At 47.1% G+C, this 24,894-nt stretch overlaps 1 protein-coding gene across 1 annotated transcript in view; it reads right to left on the reverse strand.

Annotated features, from left to right (window-relative positions):
* CFAP74 (cilia and flagella associated protein 74) overlaps window positions 1–24,894 on the reverse strand; it is a 741,155-nt gene that overhangs the window by 440,101 nt on the left and 276,160 nt on the right. The gene's annotated exons all lie outside the window — the stretch shown is intronic.

Raw genomic sequence — 24,894 nt, forward strand, 5'->3', positions numbered from 1 at the left:
GGATCTGAGTGCTCTGGAGTAATTATTCAATATTCTGAATGCAGCCAGGATGAAAGTGTAGGAGTTAGACCACTGTTGTCGTCCGTCCCCCACCCCTCAAAATAAATAAATAAATAGGAGTTTAATACATACCGGTAATTCCTTTTCTCCTAGTCCGTAGTGGATACTGGGGTCTTGTACTTTAGTACCATGGGGTATAGATCGGGTCCATTGGAGCATGGCACTTTAAAATTTTTAGTGTGTGTATGTGTGTGCTGGCTCCTCCCCTCTATGCCCCTCCTACCAGACTCAGTCTAGCAAAACTGTGCGAGAGGAGACTAACATAATCTGAGAGAAGGAACAATACAACCGCGGTAAGGCAACAAGCCAACACACAACCAGAAATGAAAGGAGGGCGCTAACCAGAACAGAGGATAGCAATACCAACCTAACCCGGATAGCCCTGCTATCCCAACAATAGAATGGGGCAGCAACATCTGTCCAACCAAACACTTACACAGGTAAGCATGAACGGAGAACTGAGGCGGGCGCACAGTATCCACTACGGACTAGGAGAAAAGGAATTACCGGTAGGTATTAAATTCCTATTTTCTCTTACATCCTAGTGGATACTGGGGTCTTGTACTTTAGTACCATGGGGAAGTCCCAAAGCTTCCAAACGGCAGGAGAGTGCTGATACCCCTGTAAGACCGCCTGACCAAACTGAAGGTCATCCCTGGCCAGGGTATCGAACCGATAGAATTTACAAACGTGTTCGAACCAGACCAAGTTGCAGCTCGGCACAACTGTAGGGACGATACACCCCGGGCAGCCGCCCTGGAAGACCCCACCGACCTTGTTGAGTGGGCCTGAATAGACGTCAGCAAGGGAAAAGCCGCCGAAGTATAAGCCTGTTGAATGGTCAACAGGAGACAACGAGCAATAGATTGCTTAGAAGCTGGCTGACCAATCTTGGAGGCATCATAAAGAACAAACAGTGAGTCAGATTTCCGATGACGGGCCGTCTTTTGACATACATAAATCTTCAGAGCCCTGACCACATCCAAGGACTCAGGACCAACAGAAGCGTCAGACAACACCGGAATCACAATAGGTTGATTCACATGAAAGGCTGACACCACTTTAGGCAAGAACTGAGGGCGGGTCCTAAGTTCCGCCCTGTCTACATGAAAAATCAAATAAGGGCTCTTACAGGATAAGGCCCCTAATTCAGAGACAAGTCTGGCAGATGCCAATGCTAATAACATCACCGTCTTCTAGGTGAGAAACTTTAACTCCACTCTATGTAAGGGTTCAAACCAGTACAATTGAAGAAAGGACAAAACCACATTGAGGTCCCACGGAGCCATGGGAGGAATAAAAGGTGGTTGCATTTGAAGAACACCCTTAAGGAAAGTCTGTAGTTCTGGTAACTTGGCAAGCTGTTTCTGGAAGATAATAGAGAGTGCCGAAACGTAGGCCCATATCCACTCCTGCTTGCAGGAAAAGTAGAAAATGACCAATTCTAAACTCCACGGGAGACAACTTTCTACTTTCACACCAAGAAACATACTTTTTCTAGATACGATGATAATGTCATGGCGTAACCATCTTCCTGGCCTGGACCATGGTGGAAATAGCACAGGAGGGAAGACCCTGCCTTGCTAGAATTTCCCTCTCAAATTCCAAGCCATCAAACGCATCCGCTGTAAGTCTGGATAGACGAACAGACCTTGCTGCAGAAGATCGTCGTGGAGCGGCAGAGGCCAGGGATCCTCCAAAGACATGGTCAGAAGGTCCGAGTACCACGTCGAGGCCAATCCGGGGAAATTAGAATTGCCTGAACGCTTTCCCCTTCTTAGTCTTTTTAGTACCCTTGGGATCAGCAGTAGAGGAGGAAACAGGTACACAAACTGGTACATCCACGGTGTCGTCAGCGCATCCACTGCTACAGCCTGCGGATCCCTCGTCCTGGAACAGTAACGGCATTCCTTCTTGTTGAGTCGAGAAGCCATCAGTTCGATCTACGGACAGCCCTACCGGTGAACTAACTGATGAAACACCTGGGGATGTAGGCCCCATTCCCCCGGATGGAGGTTGTGCCTGCTGAGGAAGTCCGCTTCCAGTTGTCCACTCCTGGAATGAATATGGCGGAGATGGCCCGTGCGTTGGCCTCCGCACAGAGAAGGATTTTTTAGACCTCTCGCATCGCCGCTCTGCTTCTTGTTCCCCCTTGTCGGTTTATGTACGCCACCACCGTGGCGATGTCCGACTGAACCTGGATCGCCTGATCCTGAAGGAGAGGAGAAGCCTGCAGAAGAGCATTGTAAATTGCCCTGAGTTCCAGGATGTTTAATGGCAGAGCCAATTCCTGTCTCGACCATATCCCCTGGAACTGGGCCCCTTGGGTCACAGCCCCCCAACCTCGGAGGCTGGCATCTGTCATCAGTAGAATCCATGAGTGGATATTGAAACTCCTGCCCCCTACCAGGTGAGGAACTTGTAGCCACCATAATAGAAAGATCCGGGATCTCGGAGATAATGCCACTTCCTGATGCATAAGAAGATGAGACCCCGACCATTTTTCGGGCATGAAATTTGCCGTATTGGATTGCCTCGTAAGCAGCTACCATCTTGCCCATTAATCGGATGCAAAGATGAATGGATACCTTGCGAGGACTGAGCACCAAGCGAACTATAGCCTGGATAGTCAAGGCCTTTTCCATCGGGAGAAACACCTTTTGAGACACTGTATCCAGTATCATCCCCAGGAACTGAAGTCGCGGTATCAGTTCCAGGTGAGATTTCTGAAAATTCAGGATCCACCCATGATCCACAAGTAGGCAAGTCGTCAGATCGATGCTGTGCAGCAGACGCTCCCTGGACACAGCCTTTATTAGGAGATCGTCCAAGTATGGGAATATGTTCACTCCCATCATGCGCAGTTGCAGCATCATCTCTGCCATAAATTTGGTGAAGACCCTCGGAGCAGTGGATAAACCGAAGGGTAAAGCCTGAAACTGGAAGTGGTCTTCCAATATGGCGAACCTGAGGTAAGCCTGATGTGGTGGCCACATGGGAATGTGTAGGTAAGCATCCTTGACTTCCAAAGACACCAGGAGCTCCCCCTCCTCCAGAGCGGACACCACCGCGCACAGGGATTCTATCTTGAATTTGAACACCCGCAGATACGGGTTTAGAGACTTCAGGTTCAAGATGGGGCGCACCGAATAGTCTGGTTTAGGAACAACAAAAAGACTGGAGTAAAAACCCCTGTTGCTTAACAGTGGAGGTACAGGAACTACCACCCCTGTCTGCAAAAGTTTTTGAATAGCCTCGTGTAAGGTACCTTTGGCTGCGAGTAAAGCTGGTAAACCCGACTTGAAAAATCTGTGAGGAGGGAGTGCTTGAAATTCCAGCCGGTATCCCTGGGAAATGAGGTCCCTCACCCAAGGATCCTGGCAGGACTCCGCCCACACATGGGCAAAGTCTTGAAGGCGAGAACCTACCTGAAAGTCGCCTTGTCGCTGGGGCCAACCGTCACGTGGAAGGCTTTGCAGCAGGGGATCCGGTGGTCTGGTCCAGGGAGACAGCAGGTGTAGGTTTACGGGACTTACCACGAGATCCTCTGGAAGTGGTGGAGACCCCTCGGCCCTTGCCTCTGAACCTTGCCACACGAAAGGACTGCAAGGAGGGTCCAGTGTAAGGACGTCTACCAGGCGACGTAGCCGACGGCAGATAAGTAGACTTAGCCGCCATTGCTTGGGAGATCCATTTATTTAGTTCGTCACCAAACAAAGTATTACCTGTAAAGGGAAAATTTTCTACACCCTTTTTGGAATCAGCGTCTGTCGACCACTGACACAACCACAGACCTCTGCGTGCCGAAACAGCCATAGCAGTAGTGCTGCCATTAATCTTACACAACTCCTTAATAGCCTCGATCATAAAATTTGCAGCATCCTGTATATGTTGCAGCAGAGTAACTACCCCATCTCGGTGCAAAGAGTCCAAACCGTCAATAACGTTATCAGACCACTTGACTTTTGCCATGGAAATCCACCCACAAACAATTGTGGGGCGTTAAGCAGTTCCTGCCGCCGCATATACTGCCTTGAGCGTGGTCTCAATCTTACGCCCAGCTGGCTCTTTTAGGGATATAGCCCCTGGCACCGGCAGTACCAATTTCTTAGACAGTCTGGACACAGATGTATCGACTGACTGGGGAGGGGGGGGGGGGGGGGGGGGGTTCCCATGCCTTCCTGTCCTCATCGGGAAAGGGAAAAGTAGTTAAAAATCTCTGAGGAAATTAAAAAAAAAATTATCAGGGTTTAACCATGCCTCCCTGGCCAGGGAGTTCAACTCTTTAGACACAGGAAATGTCGCTGAGGCCTTTGGTTTAATATTAAAATACAACTGGCTCTGACTCTTGATCCGGTATGCAAAGAGCCTCTTTCACAGCGAAGATGAGGGCCTCCACCCCTGGGGACAGAGAGCTGTCCTCATCCATATCATCATCATTATCTATGTAAGGCTGATCAGAATCAGACTGGAGGACCTGCGGCAGTGAGTGTTTTTGTGAAACCACTAGATGGGGCTGAGTAGCCTTCTTTGTATCTGCTGCCTAAGCCACAGAATCAATAGAATGCTTCAACACCTGCTTCTCCCTTTTAGCCGCAGATAATTCAGAATTAACATGCTGGTAAAGCTGTCCAGCCAGGCAGGTGCTTGTGAACTGTGCCCTGTGGAGACATGGAAAGTTGTTCACACATGAGTGACTCCGCTGAAGACGGGGATGAATTACAGGCAGTACACATAACCATGTCTACAGACATCTTTCACCCTGTAAAACAGCGGAGCCCACTGACCAAACTCCCCCACACAGGACCTCAGGAGCTCAGTGTCCTGTCAGCTGGGATTACGAACCATTAACCCTCAGGAGGTTGGTTCGGTCCCTCCTCTAAGCCCCACGAAGCAGGTACTCTGTCTGCCAAGCAGAACTACCTGAAAATAATAAACTCAATTAAACTTGAAGAAAAAATCTCTGGAGCTCCAGTGAAATGCACCCGGCTCCTCTGGCACATTTTTCTAAACCAAGTCTGGTAGGAGGGGCATAGAGTGGAGGAGCCAGCACACACAAACACACACTAAAAGTTTTAAAGTGCCAAGCTCCAGTGGACCCGATCTATACCCCATGGTACTAAAGTACAAGACCCCAGTATCCACTATGACGTAAGAGAAACTACTCAACCCACACCCCCATTACTGAGCAGCTTCATCCCGCCCCTCAGGCAAACTAACCCTACGGCCACACAACTAAGGGGGCAGGGCAGCCAAGGCAAACCAACCCTCCACAGCAACCCCCAAGGCAAACAATCCCCCCATCCTGTGGCCACATCACAACCCCCTCCGAAGCCGCAATCTCTGGCTACACATAGTCCCTCTTATCGGAGAGATCAATGCAGACAGAGATTGAAGACAGCAGACAGCAGGCCGAGACAGGCACAGCAGTCAGCACAGGCTGAGACAGACACTCAGCACATGAAATGGCTGCCGCAATACATGCATGCCTATGAATCTCCGCTGGGGCTGAAGAGGATCTGCTTCTTCCCTCCCTGCATAATCTGGCAGCAAAACCTAGGGGCCATGGCTACCTGGCCCGTGGGATTTGTCGAGCCCTGAGGTAACGCATTGTTATGATGATTGAGCAAATTATGCGTTCCTGGCGCAGGCGTCGGAGTCAGTCAGTGTGCAGTGGCGGCAAGCGAACTGTTCGTGTTGCAATTTGTCCTTGGTCAGCTAACCGGGGATCCTTCCACGCCTGCAGCAGGTAGCATTGAAGGTGGTGTTGGGCACGGGGGAGGGGGATACAGCTGCAGTGCTGCCTAATGTAATGTATATTAGCTGCGGTGTGTACAGCAGAAAAGGAGCCGGTGCACCCCTGCTATTATATATTACAGCGGGCAGTGCTGCAGCTGGCAGCGGCGCATACATAGGCAGGCAATCACGGGTGGATACAAACAGTGCGCTCACGGGGCAAATGCATTGTGTGCAGAGCATCATCTGCACCACCCTAGGCACGGCCCTAATTCGACACAGGGTATTCAATTGTGGGCGTTTTCGCCCATTTTTTTATCCGTTTCACTTTTTTTTTGTCAAATCGGCATGGGTGAAAATTGTGCCAAAAACAGAAAAAAAAACACCCGCAAATTCGCCAACACACGTGTATCAGTGGCAAACTCGCAGATACACGTGGTATTCGCCAGTGCCAGATTTTTTGACCAGCACGGGCACTGAATAGGTCGAATGTAAGTTCGACCTAAAAACGGGCGAAAAGTGCACTTTTTTTGACTAGTCGAAAAAAACGTCACTAATTGAATACCCCCTTATATCCGAGACTTAACTGAGGGCCAGACCTGTTTTGCTAATCTTCTTAGGAAAAATATAGTAGCCACCAGACAAGTCTTCACTGAATACAAAATATAGAAATGGGTAATGACAGTGCGTTGGCTGGCAGGGAGAGGTCTTCTCTATGGCCCTCATTCCGAGTTGTTTGCTCATTGCCGAGTTTCGCTATATTGCGATTAGTCGCTTACTGCACATGCGCAAGGTTCGCAGAGCGCATGCGCTTAGTTATTTTACTCACAAGTTAGGTATTTTACTCACGGCATAACGAGGATTTTTCATCGTTCTGGTGATCGGAGTGTGATTGACAGGAAGTGGGTGTTTCTGGGCGGAAACTGGCCGTTTTATGGGAGTGTGCGGAGAAACGCTGGCGTTTCTGGGAAAAACGCAGGAGTGTCTGAAGAAACGGGGGAGTGTCTGGGCGAACGCTGGGTGTGTTTGTGACGTCAAACCAGGAACGAAACTGACTGAACTGATCGCAATGTAAGAGTAAGTCTGGAGCTACTCAGAAACTGCTAAGAATTTTCTATTCGCAAATCTGCTAATCTTTCGTTCGCAATTCTGCTAAGCTAAGATACACTCCCAGAGGGCGGCGGCCTAGCGTGTGCAATGCTGCTAAAAGCAGCTAGCGAGCGAACAACTCGGAATGAGGGCCTTTGTACTAGCCACAAGAGAGGGATATTGTCATTGTATAGAGGCCACAAAAGAAAACCATAATAATAAAGGAGACATGCATGCCAAGCCAGCAGAGGCTGCATCTTGGACGCAGATGTCCCTGACTGCATGAAAACACCAGCCATCTAGAGTAACCAGGGGGTTTTATTCAGATGAGCGATGTTCACACAGAGTGATCCAATGCTGCATCTTTGGTTGCACCAGCGGATCACAGAAGCCGGAAAGAGGCGTCCATATTTGTGTTACAACACAAAAACTTTGCCACCAATGCCACTGCCAGTAAATTACAGTCACCACCCCAAAACATATGTGGATCACATTCTTTTGAGTTTTAGAAAAAAATATGTCCATAGAGTTTTCCAACATTTTGGCAACTACGCATATAGGAGTTATGAGAGATGGACGCACGAGATGGACGCACTTGCACACTGACCTTATATTGGAAAAGATGCAGGGAACAAATAATAGGATTTTAATTACCTACCGGTAAATCCTTTTCTCATAGTCCGTAGAGGATACTGGGGATCCATTTAGTATCATGGGGTATAGACGACCCCTCCTACCAGACTCAGTCTAGGAAACTGTGCCCGAGGAGACGGACATACTTTGAGTGAAGGATATAAAAGGATAGTGGTGAGATTCCGAACCAGCACACACAAATAAGAGGAAAGCCATGCTAACAAAACTTAGAACAGCAACAGCTGAACCAAACAATAATACTTAACCAAGTAACAGTGCAGGACGAACAAAGCACGGGGTGGGCGCCCAGTATCCTCTACGGACTATGAGAAAAGGATTTACCGGTAGGTAAATAAAATCCTATTTTCTCTTACGTCCTAGAGCCGAGATTTTCAATTTTTTACAACTCGCGGCATACTGAACAAGATTTAAATATTGCCAAGGTACATTCAAATATAATGGTGATGCATGGAGCAGTTGCGTGTCCTAGGATGTCATGTCGCAGCTTCTCCATAGGTAACACATGAGCAACATCTGAGAAAGCCAGAAGAGCCCAAACAAAAGAGAAAACAGAATTGCCTTACAGTGGTGCACATGAACTCATTAAAACATAACTTTTAATTCATTTATAATGATTAAAAACTTGCGAAATATAAAAAAACAGATACAAGTGAAAGAATAGGAGAAAAGATTTAAAATGTGACTCCCTGCGCACTGGTCAGCCGCCAATAGTAAGTTTATATAATTATTTATTGTATCATACAGGCTGAGTATCCCTTATCCAAAATGCTTGGGACCAGAGGTATTTTGGATATGGGATTTTTCCATATTTTGGAATAATTGCATACCATAATGAGATATCATGGCGATGGGACCTATATCTAAGCACATAATGCATTTATGTTACATATACACCTTATACACACAGCTTGAAGGTAATTTTAGCCAATATTTTTTATAACTTTGTGCATTAAACAAAGTGTGTGTACATTCACACAATTTATTTATGTTTCATATACACCTTATACACACAGCCTGAAGATCATTTAATACAATATTTTTAATAACTTTGTGTATTAAACAAAGTTGTGTACATTAAGCCATCAAAAAACAAAGGTTTCACTATCTCACTCTCACTCAAAAAAGTCCGTATTTCGGAATATTCCGTATTTCGGAATATTTGGATATGGGATACTCAACATGTATTATCATGATGTCCATATCAAATTATATTGAGCACATACAATATTATAGTTAACTTAGTCAGCCTGGATATATGTGGGTAATCTCCATAAACATGTATATATGTGAATACACTGTATAGGTATGCTATGTACCAAAGCCTAAGGCAGATCTGTATGATCAGGGATATCCAATTATTATTATTATTATTATTATTATCCTTTATTTATATGGCGCCACAAGGGTTCCGCAGCGCCCAATTACAGAGTACATAAACAAATAATCAAACAAGAAAACAGCAACTTACAGTTGACGACAATATAGGACAAGTACAGGGTAAATAAACATAGCTACATCAGCAGATGACACTGGAATAAGTATCAGGTGGCAGAAGACTGCTGGATTTGGTGCAGTTGAAGATTATTAAAGTAAGAAAAGGGTAAGCACATGAGGGAAGAGGGCCCTGCTCGTGAGAGCTTACATTCTAACGGGGAGGGGTTGACAGACAGGGGTGACACAGATGGGGTACATAGAGAGCGTGGAACAGAGGTTTAGGATGAGATTTGGCTGGGCTTGGTGTAGAAGTGGGTCTTGAGAGCCCGTTTGAAGTTTTGTAGAGAGGTGGAGAGTCTGAGGGGGAGAGGTAGGGAATTCCAGAGAAGTGGTGCAGCGCGTGAAAAATCTTGGAGGTAGGAGTGGGAGGAAGTTATCCGTAGGCAGGAGAGTCGGCGAGCATTAGCAGAGCGAAGAGGACGGGTGGGAGTGTAAAGCGAGATAAGATCAGAGATGTAGATGGGAGAGGAGTGGGTGAGGGCTTTGTAAGCAAGTGTGAGAAGCTTGAAATGGATTCTGAACGGGGAAGGGGAGCCAGTGAAGGTCTAGTAAAAGAGAAGAGGTGGACGTAGTGCGTTTGGTGAGGAAAATGAGCCGGGCAGCAGCATTAAGGATAGATTGGAGTGGAGAGAGGTATTTGTCAGGAATGCCAGTCAGGAGGAGATTACAGTAGTCCAGTCTGGAGATGACCAGTGAGTGGATAAGAGTCTTAGTAGCATCCTGGGTCAGAAAGGGTCTGATCCTGGAAATATTTTTTAGATGAAAACGGCAGGTTTGTGAGAGGTGCTGAATGTGAGGTTTGAAGGAGAGGGAGAAGTCAAGGATTACTCCAAGACAGCGCAGTTGGGGGGTAGAGGAGATAGTAGTGCCATCAATAGATAATGAGATTGTAAGAGGTGAGGTTATGCGGGAGGGAGGGAAGATGATCAGCTCGGTCTTAGACATGTTATGTTTAAGAAAGCGCTGGGACATCCAGGAAGAGATAGCAGAGAGACAGTTGGAGATACGAGTGAGGAGAGTAGGGGAGAGGTCTGGAAAGGAAAGATAGATTTGAGTGTCATCAGCATAAAGATGATATTGGAAACCAAAAGAACTAATGAGCTTACCTAGTGAGGACGTATAGAGAGAGAAGAGAAGAGGACCAAGGACAGAACCTTGGGGTACCCCTACAGTTAGTGGAAGTGAGGGGGAGGTGGAGTCATGAGAGGAGACAGAGAATGAACGGTTAGAAAGGTAGGACGACAACCAAGAGAGGGCAGTGTCACGCAGACCAATGGAGTGAAGGATTTGCAGTAGGAGAGGATGGTCCACAGTGTCAAAAGCAGCAGAGAGATCAAGTAGAATAAGTAGAGAGTAGTGTCCCTTAGATTTAGCAGCATGGAGGTCATTGCATACTTTTGTAAGGGCAGTTTCAGTGGAGTGGAGAGGACGGAAGCCAGATTGGAATGGGTCAAGCAGTGAGTGTGAGGAAAGAAAGGAAGTAAGGCGGTTGTAGACAATACGCTCAAGGAGTTTGGAGGCAAAAGGGAGGAGAGAGATGGGTCGGTAGTTGGAGAGAGTGTTTGGATCAAGGGTAGGTTTTTTAAGAATAGGAGAGATGAGTGCATGCTTGAAGGCAGAGGGGACAGTGCCTGATGATAGGGAGAGATTGAGAAGGTGGGAAAGATGGGAACAAGCAGAAGAAGAGAGGTAGCGGAGGAGGCGGGAGGGGATAGGGTCAAGTGGGGTGATGGTGAGGGGACAGGAACGAATGAGGGCCATGACTTCCTCTCCAGATGCATGGGAGAAAGATGACAGAGTTGGTGCGAGGGATGGGGAGGGTTGGTAAGGGATGGGAGAAGGCTGGTTACTGATGGTCTGGTGTGATGTGATGTCCTGACGTATGGAGTCAATTTTGGATGTGAAGTAAGTGGCAAAGTCAAGAGCAGAGAGTGAGGAAGGGAGACGAGGTGGAGGTGGGCAGAGGAGTGAGTTGAGAGTGGCAAAGAGGCGCCGGGGGTTGGAAGACTGGGAGGAGATGAGGGTCTTGAAGTATGACTGTTTAGCAAGAGAAAGGGCAGCACTGAAGGATGAAAGCATAAGTTTGAAATGGAGGAAGTCTGCCTTAGAGCGTGATTTCCTCCAGTGTCGCTCAGCAGTACGTGAGCATTTTTGCAGATATCTGGTGCATTTGGTGTGCCAGGGTTGAGGTGTTAATTTGCGAGGGTGAATAGTGGTTGGTGGAGCAACAGAGTCAAGAGCAGAAGTAAGGGAAGCATTGTATGTGGAAGTGGCTTGTTCAGGGCATGAGAGAGAGAGAATAGGAGAGAGAAGTGAGTCAAACAGGGAGGAAAGGAATGTGGTGTCAATAGCTTCAATGTTACGCTTAGTGATGGTAGCCTTAGGAGGTAGAGATGGGGAAGTCGAGAGAGATAGGTTAAAGGAGAGCAGGTGGTGGTCAGAGAGGGGAAATGGGGAGTTGGAAAAATCAGAAATATCACAGCGGTGAGTGAAGACCAGATCCAGTGAGCTCCCATTCACATGGGAGGGTGAGGAGGTCCACTGGGAGAGACCAAGTGAAGAGGTGAGGTTAAGGAGTTTAGAGGCAGGGGATTGTGTGGGGATGTCAATAGGGATGTTGAAATCGCCTAGAATAATGGTGGGAATGTCAGAAGAGAGGAAGTGAGGAAGCCAGGAAGCAAAGTTGTCGATGAATTTGAAAGCAGTGCCAGGGGGGCGGTAAATGACAGCTACTCTAAGATGGACTGGTTGGAAGAGGCGTATGGCGTGGACCTCAAATGTAGAGAATATAAGGGATGGTTCTGGTGGTATGAGTTGGTAGGAGTAACTAGAAGGTAAAAGGACCCCAACACCACCCCCATGGCGACCCCCAGGTCGGGGTGTGTGTGTGAATGTGAGGCCCCCAGCAGAGAGAGCAGCAGCAGAAGTAATGTCAGAGGGTGTAATCCAAGTTTCAGTAATGGCTAGTAGGTGTAGGGAGTTGGAAATGAAAAGGTCATGAGTGGGGACCAGTTTGTTACAAACAGATCTGGCATTCCAGAGTGCACAGGATAGGGGGTATGAGTTTGTGGGAGAGATATGAATGAGATTTTCAGGGTTGCTGTAGCGATGAGGTGGGATTAACTTTGAGGGCAGGGATGATGAGAGAGTAGTGATGGTACGGGTGCCTGAGCTAGGAGGGGAAACTGCAGGAGGTGGGCAGGGAGGGAGGTCAGTGTGATGTGGATGGGGGTGTGGGCAGGTGACAGGGAAGGGAGAGAGGGAGCAGGGCTGAGTTGTGGGGTAGCAGGACCATGGGGCAGAGGTGAATGAAAGTGGGGTAACAGGAAAGGTGGGGGTAGGAAACAGAGGGATGGAGGGGAGACAGAGGAGGGGAGAGAGGAGGAGGTGTAGGAGACTAGGGGGTAAGGATAAAGATACATTATTAGGTAGACACTGAGTGATGTGGGGAGTATAGGAAAGCCTTGACATAGTGTTAAGTAGGTAAATAGGTTGAGGGAAAGTGGAAGTAGGAGAGGAGACTGCAAGTGAATCCAAGCAGAAGATTTGCTGAAATGCAGGTGAGAAAAGCAGTGTAGGCTCAAGGGGTGTAGATTTAGTATGAAAAGAGTCAAAAGCGTAGATAAAGTGGTTGCAGAAATGTATTTGGAGTGTAAGAAATGAAAGGATTGTGAGAGGTTTAAGAAGCAATGGTAATTCTGTTAGTTTTTTTTAAGTGTTTGCAGGTTAAATTGCATTGGTGCAGCTGTGCTTAAAAAACAAAATTACAATGCAGATACAAGCATTTGTAGGTGAAATGGACGGTTTTTGAAATGTCCAAGTAAGGTATTTCCGTGCTATTTAATCAGATGCAACAATCAGGATGTAAGTGATCTGAGGAGTAAGTGACTCACATTTGTTATTAGTTCCTCAGTTTTTTTTGGTTTTGTTTGATTGTTGTGCTTCTGTGTTCCTTCTTTTTCACTTCGATTGAACGCTAATTGAACGCTGCTGTTATGTGTCAATTTTATCACGCTTCGATACTAAATGCACAGCCAAACGGCTTTGCACAGCCTACACCAGTGGACTTAAGTAGAAGACTATTACAAGTGAAACCAATAATTGAAATCTGTAACCACACCCCACCCCCTCAAATGCAAGGCAATAAATTACCTTAAAAACAACAACCAGGCATTCCACAAAGATTAAACTGGGTCTATATCATTCAAAACTTAAAAAAGTACTTCAAAATCACATACTATGCAATAATTTTACAATTGTAATTACCCAGCAGAATTAGCTTTGCATGTATAGATCTAATGCAGCAGAATATGATGGTAGCTGTAGTCAATTGTAATTACCCAGCAGAATTAGCTTTGCATGTATAGATCTAATGCAGCAGAATATGATGGTAGCTGTAGTCAATTGTAATTACCTGTAGGTGACAAGAATCTATATATACCAATTACCTTCAATCACTGAGAAGAGAGATCAAATCTCTTTTGATTCATTGAGATATCTTATGATGAACCAGTAATATTTTGAATATAGGCACTATGTCCCCTGTCTATATATGGGCACTATGTCCCCTGGTAAATCTGTGGTACTCGCTGTAGACCACTATTTGAATCGTTATTTGTATGGCGCCTTCTCAAATTATTTACTGTTTATAATTGTCTGATATCCCTCATAAACCAATTAATATGCTGAGGTAAGTATATATAGCGATAGGTATAGTGATTCTCCTGATATTATTCTATATCAATAGTTAAGTGTAATAGATGTAGTTTCCTAGAGTTAGAAATATAGTGCAGTACAATGTCAAGTGTCCCTTATTCACAATACTGTTAATCGGCTTTGTTAGGACTTATATACAGTATACTGCTGGTAATGAGATGTAATTGTTATTCCCTCGGGATATATTGGTCACTACTGCCCTGTGTGTTGGTATTATACTAACTGTTTAGACACCTGTGGTCTTATGCGTGTGTTATAACAGGCAATCCTTTGCTTCTCTCAGCTATTATTATCACACAGGCATGTGTTTATTAATTCAGTGTCTGCTCTGTGTACTATCTGGTGATACTATGATGCCAAATCAATGGTTCTTTTCACTCACAGAAATAGACACTTTGAATGCTAAGACTACTTGTAAAATTGTATCAGTTCCCAGGTGTTATTATATCACAGTAACTTTATGGAAAAGATACAATAACTTGTATTAGGGCTATATTGTAACCAAATGTCAGTAGTGCTTAGTCACAATGCTGTGATCTGATTCATACACTCAGCTGTTACAGATCAGGTATTATTTCTACCTCAGCGTGTATTTTCTAATCTCCACTGCCCAGCATATTACTATTGGATTTAATGCTACAGTCTATTATTTTGATGTTGCCTAAATCACAGATAGCTGTATCTCAGAAGGATAAACAGTTACTCCCACATATCTCTTTAGATGCTATTTCCAGCTATATACTAACGACTGTTGCTATGTTCGTCAGCAAATAATTGTGCAGTACTATAGATGGGCTATCTAAATAAACATTGCATGCTGTCTAAGTCACATTACATTGTATACTCTCTATTATACTCTCTCTCGAGATTGGTGCTATAATATTATTGTATGTGCATAAACTGAATGGCGGATGCCACGTGCGCAGGGACACCTGACGCACGTTTCGCAAAAGCTTTTTCTTAAGGCTAACCAGATTGCCTCTTGGATCCAGACTATATACCGGTATACCCTTATTAGGCACCAATCCCCGTCATGTTCTTAGATTACGTGTAGTTGGTTCGGCATTCTCTCTGGTTGCGTCACTCAGAGATTCCCGGAGTTCTTATTAAGACCTCATAATCGATAATCGAGAGCTTCTTTACCCTGTGTTCGTCTAAAATCCAGTATGTCAAATATATACACTGTATTCTAATGTTTCCCCTATGAATATGTATTCCTCTAATGGGCTCCTCGATATTCTAGACATATAATTAATTTAATAAAGAAGAGGGGGATTGCATGCCCTATGGACACATTTATCGAAAATATCCAGACTTACAAATCAATTGCAGAGTCTCTGCTAAGACTCCTTGTCTTCCATTTAATCAGTGTATTTTAAATTATATTCAAATTTAGATGTAACACATATCTCTCCATCCTAAATATTAATATTGGGGAGTCCTATATATTCAATTATTTTCTATGGAGCGGAAATGTGTTCTGCTCCCCTCGTTTTATATACATATAGTGAATAGAAAGTTCTTCTAATATCCATAATTATGTGTGTTCAAAAATATTCCATACGTCCTCACAAACCATCATTCGTATATATAGGAAAAATCTATCCCTATATATCCTATGTATTTTTTTTTTGTTTTTTGTCAGCTTGATCCCTTGATCATAATACAAATAATAAATTTGTTTTAAAATTTTTACATTTATAGGTGAGTGATTAATTTTCTCTTATTGATGTTAGTTTATTCTTCTTACTGCAATTAAATAATGAGTTCTTCCATGATGATTTCTCTTAAATTATAATAAGAATTTACTTACCGATAATTCTATTTCTCATAGTCCGTAGTGGATGCTGGGGACTCCGTAAGGACCATGGGGAATAGCGGCTCCGCAGGAGACTGGGCACATCTAAAGAAAGCTTTAGGACTATCTGGTGTGCACTGGCTCCTCCCCCTATGACCCTCCTCCAAGCCTCAGTTAGGATACTGTGCCCGGACGAGCGTACACAATAAGGAAGGATTTTGAATCCCGGGTAAGATTCATACCAGCCACACCAATCACACCGTATAACCTGTGATCTGAACCCAGTTAACAGCATGATAACAGAGGAGCCTCTGAAAGATGGCTCACAACAATAATAACCCGATTTTTGTAACAATAACTATGTACAAGTATTGCAGACAATCCGCACTTGGGATGGGCGCCCAGCATCCACTACGGACTACGAGAAATAGAATTATCGGTAAGTAAATTCTTATTTTCTCTAACGTCCTAAGTGGATGCTGGGGACTCCGTAAGGACCATGGGGATTATACCAAAGCTCCCAAACGGGCGGGAGAGTGCGGATGACTCTGCAGCACTAAATGAGAGAACTCCAGGTCCTCCTCAGCCAGGATATCAATTTTGTAGAATTTTACAAACGTATTTGCTCCTGACCAAGTAGCTGCTCGGCAAAGTTGTAAAGCCGAGACCCCTCGGGCAGCCGCCCAAGATGAGCCCACCTTCCTTGTGGAGTGGGCATTTACAGATTTTTGGCTGTGGCAGGCCTGCCACAGAATGTGCAAGCTGAATTGTACTACAAATCCAACGAGCAATAGTCTGCTTAGAAGCAGGAGCACCCAGCTTGTTGGGTGCATACAGGATAAGCAGCGAGTCAGATTTCCTGACTCCAGCCGTCCTGGAAACATATATTTTCAGGGCACTGACAACGTCTCGCAACTTGGAGGCCTCCAAGTCCCTAGTAGCCGCAGGCACCACAAATAGGTTGGTTCAGGTGAAACGCTGAAACCACCTTGGGGAGAAACTGAGGACGAGTCCTCAATTCCGCCCTGTCCGAATGGAAAATCAGATAAGGGCTTTTTCAGGATAAAGCCGCCAATTCTGACACGCGCCTGGCCCAGGCCAGGGCCAACAGCATGACCACTTTTCATGTGAGATATTTTAACTCCACAGATTTAAGTGGTTCAAACCAATGTGACTTTTGGAACCCAAAACTACATTGAGATCCCAAAGTGCCACTGGAGGCACAAAAGGAGGCTGTATATGCAGTACCCCTTTTACAAACGTCTGAACTTCAGGGACTGAAGCTAGTTCTTTTTGGAAGAAAATTGACAGGGCCGAAATTTGAACCTTAATGGACCCCAATTTCAGGCCCATAGACACTCCTGTTTGCAGGAAATGTAGGAATCGACCCAGTTGAATTTCCTCCGTCGGGCCTTACTGGCCTCGCACCACGCAACATATTTTCGCCAATTGCGGTGATAATGTTTTTGCGGTTACATCCTTCCTGGCTTTGATCAGGATAGGGATGACTTCATCCGGAATGCCTTTTTTCCTTCAGGATCCGGCGTTCAACCGCCATGCCGTCAAACGCAGCCGCGGTAAGTCTTGGAACAGACAGGGTCCTTGCTGGAGCAGGTCCCTTCTTAGAGGTAGAGGCCACTGATCCTCCGTGAGCATCTCTTGAAGTTACGGTTACCAAGTCCTTCTTGGCCAATCCGGAACCACGAATATAGTGCTTACTCCTCTCCATCTTATCAATCTCAGTACCTTGGGTATGAGAGGCAGAGGAGGGAACACATACCCTGACTGGTACACCCACGGTGTTACCAGAGCGTCTACAGCTTATTGCCTGAGGGTCCCTGGACCTGGCGCAATACCTGTCGAGTTTTTAATCATGTGGAAGACTTCTGGGTGAAGTCCCCACTCTCCCGGGTGGAGGTCGTGCTGAGGAAGTCTGCTTCCCAGTTGTCCACTCCCGGAATGAATACTGCTGACAGTGCTATCACATGATTTTCCGCCCAGCGAAGAATCCTTGCAGCTTCTGCCATTGCCCTCCTGCTTCTTGTGCCACCCTGTCTGTTTACGTGGGTGACTGCCGTGATGTTGTCCAACTGGATCAACACCGGCTGACCTTGAAGCAGAGGTCTTGCTAAGCTTAGAGCATTGTAAATGTCCCTTAGCTTCAGGATATTTATGTGAAGTGATGTCTCCAGGCTTGACCATAAGCCCTGGATATTCCTTCCCTGTGTGACTGCTCCCCAGCCTCGCAGGCTGGCATCCGTGGTCACCAGGACCCAGTCCTGAATGCCTAATCTGCGGCCCTCTAGAAGATGAGCACTCTGCAACCACCACAGGAGGGACACCCTTGTCCTTGGTGACAGGGTTATCCGCTGATGCATCTGAAGATGCGACCCGGACCATTTGTCCAGCAGGTCCCACTGGAAAGTTCTTGCGTGGAATCTGCCGAATGGGATTGCTTCGTAGGAAGCCACCATTTTACCCAGAACCCTTGTGCATTGATGCACTGAGACTTGGCTCGGTTTTAGGAGGTTCCTGACTAGCTCGGATAACTCCCTGGCTTTCTCCTCCGGGAGAAACACCTTTTTCTGGACTGTGTCCAGGATCATCCCTAGGAACAGAAGACACGTCGTCGGAACCAGGTGCGATTTTGGAATATTGAGAATCCAATCGTGCTGCCGCAACACTACCTGAGATAGTGCTACACCGACCTCCAACTGTTCCCTGGATCTTACCCTTATCAGGGAATTGTCCAAGTAAGGGATAACTAAAATTCACTTCCTTCGAAGGAATATCATCATTTCGGCCATTACCTTGGTAAAGACCCGGGGTGCCGTGGACCATCCATACGGCAGCGTCTGAACTGATAGTGACAGTTCTGTACCATAAACCTGAGGTACCCTTGGTGAGAAGGGTAAATTTTGACATGAAGGTAAGCATCCTTGATGTCCCGAGACATCATGTAGTCCCCTTCTTCCAGGTTCGCAATCACTGCTCTGAGTGACTCAATCTTGAATTTGAACCTCTGTATGTAAGTGTTCAAAGATTTTAGATTTAGAATCGGTCTCACCGAGCCGTCCGGCTTCGGTACCACAACAGTGTGGAATAATACCCCGTTCCCTGTTGCAGGAGGGGTATCTTGATTATCACTTGCTGGGAATACAGCTTGTGAATGGCTTCCAAAACTGTCTCCCTGTCAGAAGGAGACATCGGTAAAGCCGACTTTAGGAAACGGCGAGGGGGAGACGTCTCGAATTCTAATTTGTACCCCTGAGATATCACCTGAAGGATCCAGGGGTCTACTTGCGAGTGAGCCCACTGCGCGCTGAAATTCATTGAGACGGGCCCCCCACCGTGCCTGATTCTGCTTGTAAAGCCCCAGCGTATACTGAGGGCTTGGCAGAGGCGGGAGAGGGTTTCTGTTCCTGGGAACTGGCTGATTTCTGCAGCCTTTTTTCTCTCCCTCTGTCACGGGGCAGAAATGAGGAACCTTTTGCCCGCTTGTCCACGAAAAGACTGCGCCTGATAATACGGCGTCTTCTCATGTTGAGAGGCGACCTGGGGTACAAACGTGGAATTCCCAGCTGTTGCCGTGGCCACCAGGTCTGAAAGACCGACCCCAAATAACTCCTCCCCTTAATAAAGCAATACTTCCAAATGCCGTTTGGAATACGCATCACCTGACCACTGACGTGTCCATAACCCTCTACTGGTAGAAATGGACAACGCGCTTAGACTTGATGCCAGTCGGCAAATATTCCGCTGTGCATCACGCATATATAGAAATGCATCTTTTAAATGCTCTATAGGCAAAAATATACTGTCCCTATCTAGGGTATCAATATTTTCAGTCAGGGAATCCGACCACGCCAATCCAGCACTGCACATCCAGGCTGAGGCGATTGCTCGTCGCAGTATAACACCAGTATGTGTGTAAATACCTTTTAGGATACCCTCCTGCTTTCTATTAGCAGGATCCTTAAGGGCGGCCATCTCAGGCGAAGGTAGAGCCCTTACAAGCGTGTGAGCGCTTTATCCACCCTAGGGGGTGTTTCCCAACGCACCCTAACCTCTGGCGGGAAAGGATATAATGCCAATAACATTTTAGAAATTATCAGTTGTTATCGGGGGAAACCCACGCATCTTCACACACCTCATTTAATTTCTCAGATTCAGGAAAACTACAGGTAGTTTTTCCTCACCGAACATAATACCCCTTTTTTGGTGGTACTCGTATTATCAGAAATGTGTAAACCATTTTTCATTGCCACAATCATGTAACGTGTGGCCCTACTGGAAGTCACATTTGTCTCTTCACCGTCGACACTGGAGTCAGTATCCGTGTTGGCGTCTATATCTGCCATCTGAGGTAACGGGCGCTTTAGAGCCCCTGACGGCCTATGAGACGTCTGGACAGGCACAAGCTGAGTAGCCGGCTGTCTCATGTCAACCACTGTCTTTTATACAGAGCTGACACTGTCACGTAATTCCTTCCAACAGTTCATCCACTCAGGTGTCGAGCCCCTAGGGGGTGACATCACTATTACAGGCAATCTGCTCCGTCTCCACATCATTTTTCTCCTCATACATGTCGACACAAAAGTACCGACATACAGCACACACACAGGGAATGCTCTGATAGAGGACAGGACCCCACTAGCCCTTTGGGGAGACAGAGGGAGAGTTTGCCAGCACACACCAGAGCGCAGGGATACAGGGATAACCTTATATAAGTGTTTTTCCCCTTATAGCTGCTGTATAGTTAATACTGCGCCTAATTAGTGCCCCCCTCTCTTTTTTAACCCATTCTGTAGTGTAGTGACTGCAGGGGAGAGCCAGGGAGCTTCCCTCCAACGGAGCTGTGAGGGAAAATGGCGCCAGTGTGCTGAGGAGATAGGCTCCGCCCCCTTATCGGCGGCCTTATCTCCCGTTTTTCTATGTATTCCGGCAGGGGTTAAATGCATCCATATAGCCCAGGAGCTATATGTGATGCATTTTTTGCCATCCAAGGTGTTTTTATTACGTCTCAGGGCGCCCCCCCCAACGCCCTGCACCCTCAGTGACCGAAGTGTGAAGTGTGCTGAGAGCAATGGCGCACAGCTGCAGTGCTGTGCGCTACCTTGTTGAAGACAGGACGTCTTCTGCCGCCGATTTTCCGGACCTCTTCTGCCTTCTGGCTCTGTAAGGGGGCCGGCGGCGCGGCTCTGGGACCCATCCAAGCTGGGCCTGTGATCGTCCCTCTGGAGCTAATGTCCAGTAGCCTAAGAAGCCCAATCCACTCTGCACGCAGGTGAGTTCGCTTCTTCTCCCCTTAGTCCCTCGATGCAGTGAGCCTGTTGCCAGCAGGTCTCACTGAAAATAAAAAACCTAAACTAAAACTTTCACTAAGAAGCTCAGGAGAGCCCCTAGTGTGCACCCTTCTCGTTCGGGCACAGAGATCTAACTGGGGCTTGGAGGAGGGTCATAGGGGGAGGAGCCAGTGCACACCAGATAGTCCTAAAGCTTTCTTTAGATGTGCCCAGTCTCCTGCGGAGTCGCTATTCCCCATGGTCCTTACGGAGTCCCCAGCATCCACTTAGGACGTTAGAGAAATTATATTACGTATTTATATTCTATAGTGAAATTTGTTTAAACGATACATTAAAAATTCTCTGTGTGAATATATTAGGTTGTGCAAACATTAAAAATTAAGTGTCATAACCTGTGACTTGACCAGATCTGGATTATGTAAAATTATCCTGTGTGTACTGTACGATAATTGATTGAGTAGTATATATATTAAGAAACGTGAATAGTGACATGTGCATCAATAAATCGTGAAAGGATGGGAAAGGACTAGAATTCCTTTGACACAGGAAAAGTGACTGAGGACTTCTGTTTTACATTAAAATAAGATTCCTCACCCTCCTCTGTCACCTTATCAGGAATTTGTAGCACATCTCTGATAGCTTCTATAAGAGCCTGTATTCCCTCTGACAGAGCAGCGTCCCCCCTTCTGAATCCACCTCCCCCTCCTCCATGTCTGATCCCTCAGCATCAGAGTCAGACTGCAGGATATGGGCCAGAGTTCGTTTTTGTGGACAAATGGCAAGGGACTGAGATGCTTGTTTGGGGACTGAGTCTCTGTTCATAATCTCATCCACAGACTGTCTTAAGTATTGCGTCTCTTTCTTATTGTGGTACAATTTATTAGAGATATTGGAAATCATTTCTTTGAGGGGATCTAGCCACGCTGGTTCATCCCCGCTAGCCTGAGAAGGTGCACTACACTGAGTACATTGTAGTGAGCTCCCTGGGGAAGAGGAACACTCTGCCGTACATGAAACACACTCTTTGCCTGACATATTGTAATTGTGACAGCACACATACACAGGAAAGGTTAAAAACACAAGTAACCCACAAAGAGCCCTTCCAGGGAGAGACGGAGGTATTAGGAGCCGGCACACCGCGCCCTCATTGCTAATGCCAAGCTTAGCCGGGTCGCAGACTAAGTACCCTGATTATGGACTTAGTACACTAATAATCGCTCCTCCCCTGCTATGACCCCCTGGTACTGCTGAGGTAATCTGGAGTCACACCAGAAGAGCTGCGCGTCCCTGTCACTCAGCATCTGTGTCCACTGCAGAGGGAAAATGGTGCTGGTGAGCTTCTGGATCCTCTCATAGTGAAGCCCCACCCCTTCAATGGCGCGCGGTCTTCCCACTTATTTTATACTGGCTGAGGTAATATGTGCTTAAAATGGAGACAGAACCATTTTAAGACTTTGTTTGCCAGTGTGGGTACTGTGTACGGTGTATTGAGACGCAGTTGTGTACTGAGCCAGGAGACGCAATCTGCCCGGTTAGAAGCCGCGCATCTTCGTACCCTCATGCCGCCATAATGGCTGGTGACCCGCTAACCGGGACGCCGGCTTAGTACTCACCACTTCTTCTGGCTGTTAGGAGTGGCGGCGTGCTGCGGGAATGTATACTCGCTGTGGTGGGGCTTTCGAATAGTTCCCTCAGGAGCTCAGTGTCCTGTCAGCGGGGAACAGGACCATTAACCCTTCAAGAGGTGGCCCCCCCTTAATCCCACAAAGCAAGCAGGCTGGTGCTACCCAGTCCTGCCTGAAAATAACAAACTGAAAAATAAATGCAGAAAACTCTTCAGGAGCTTCCATAAGCATGATCGTCTCCTCCGGGCACATTTTCTAAACGGAGTCTCGTAGGATGGGCATAGAGGGAGGAGGCAGCCCACACTATCAAATTCTTAAAGTGCCCATGGCTCTTAGCGGACCCGTCTATACCCCATGGCAGAAGCGTCACTAGGGTTGGTGTCACCCAGTGTGGTAACTCATGGTGTCACCACCCATGGACCTCCTCCCGTAGCACACCACACGGTTTCTTATCAGTGTGTGTGTGTGTGTGCGTGTATAATATATATATATATATATATATATATATATATATATATATACACAGGTTGAGTATCCCTTATCCAAAATGCTTGGGACCAGAGGTATTTTGGATAACGGATTTTTCCGTATTTTGGAATATCATGGTGATATCATGGTGATGGGACCGAAGTCTAAGCACAGAATGCATTTATGTTACATATACACCTTATACACACAGCCGGAAGGTAATTTTAGCCAATATTTTTTATAACTTTGTGCATTAAACAAAGTGTGTCTACATTCACACAATTCATTTATGTTTCATATACACCTTAGACACACAGCCTGAAGGTCATGTAATACAATATTTTTAATAGCTTTGTGTATTAAACAAAGTTTGTGTACATTGAGCCATCAAAAAACAAAGGTTTCACTATCTCACTCTCACTCAAAAAAGTCTGTATTTCGGAATATTCCGTATTTCGGAATATTTGGATATGGGATACTCAACCTGTATATATAATACACATACATACATATACACACATACGGTGATCTAAGAGGGAATTTTGAAGTGGGGGGATGGAAAATTGAAAGGGGTAGTGTCCACTCGAGGGTGTACTGTGGCAGATGCCGAAAAAGGGGTGTGGCCAATCAGAAGGCGGGTGTCCTTAAAAGGCACTGGGTGAGAGGGAGGACACATGGTGGAGGAAGGACGGGGGCATTGGGTGAGAGGGGGATGCAGGGTGGGAGAAAGACATAATGGATAAAAGGGACAGAGGAAGGGGGAGATGCTGGGTGGGAGAGGACGCAGAGTGGGAGGAGGACATACTGGGGACTGGGACACTGGGTGGGAGAGGACGCAGAGTGGGAGGAGGGCATACTGGGGATTGGGACGCAGGGTGGGAGAGGACGCAGAGTGGGAGGGGACATACTAGGGATTGGGACACTGGGTGGGAGAGGACGCAGGGTGGGAGGGGGACAGACTGGGGCACTGGGTGGGAGAGGGACATACTGGGTATTGGGACACTGGGTGGGAGAGGACGCAGGGTGGGAGGGGGACATCCTGGGGATTAGAACGCTGGGTGGTAGAGGATGCAGAGTGGGAGGGGGACATACTGGGGATTGGGACGCTGGGTGGGAGAGGATGCAAAGTGGGAGGGGGACATACCGGGGATTGGGACGCTGGGTGAGAGAGGATGCAAAGTGGGAGGGGGACATACTGGGGATTGGGACGCTGGGTAGGAGAGGACGCAGAGTGGGAGGGGACATACTGGGGATTGGGACGCTGGGTGGGAGAGGACACAAAGTGGGAGGGGGACATACCGGGGATTGGGACGCTGGGTGGGAGAGGATGCAAAGTGGGAGGGGGACATTCTGGGGATTGGGACACTGGGTGGGAGAGGATGCAGAGTGGGAGGGGGACATACTGGGGATTGGGACGCTGGGTGGGAGAGGATGCAGAGTGGGAGGAGGACAGACTAGGGATTGGGACACTGGGTGGGAGAGGATGCAGAGTGAGAGGGGGGCATACTGGGGACTGGGACACTGGGTGGGAGAGGATGCAGAGTGGGAGGGGGACATACTGGGGATTGGGACGCTGGGTGGGAGAGGATGCAGAGTGGGAGGAGGACAGACTAGGGATTGGGACACTGGGTGGGAGAGGATGCAGAGTGGGAGGGGGGCATACTGGGGACTGGGACACTGGGTGGGAGAGGATGCAGAGTGGGAGGGGGACAGACTAGGGACTGGGACACTGGGTGGGAGAGGATGCAGAGTGGGAGGGGGGCATACTGGGGACTGGGACACTGGGTGGGAGAGGATGCAGAGTGGGAGGGGGCATACTGGGGACTGAGACACTGGGTGGGAGAGGATGCAGAGTGGGAGAGGGACAGACTGGGGATTGGGACGCAGGGTGGGAGAGGATGCAGAGTGGGAGAGGGACAGACTGGGGATTGGGACGCTGGGTTGGAGA

This window comes from Pseudophryne corroboree, chromosome 10, assembly GCF_028390025.1.
Source record: "Pseudophryne corroboree isolate aPseCor3 chromosome 10, aPseCor3.hap2, whole genome shotgun sequence".
NCBI lineage: Eukaryota > Metazoa > Chordata > Amphibia > Anura > Myobatrachidae > Pseudophryne > Pseudophryne corroboree.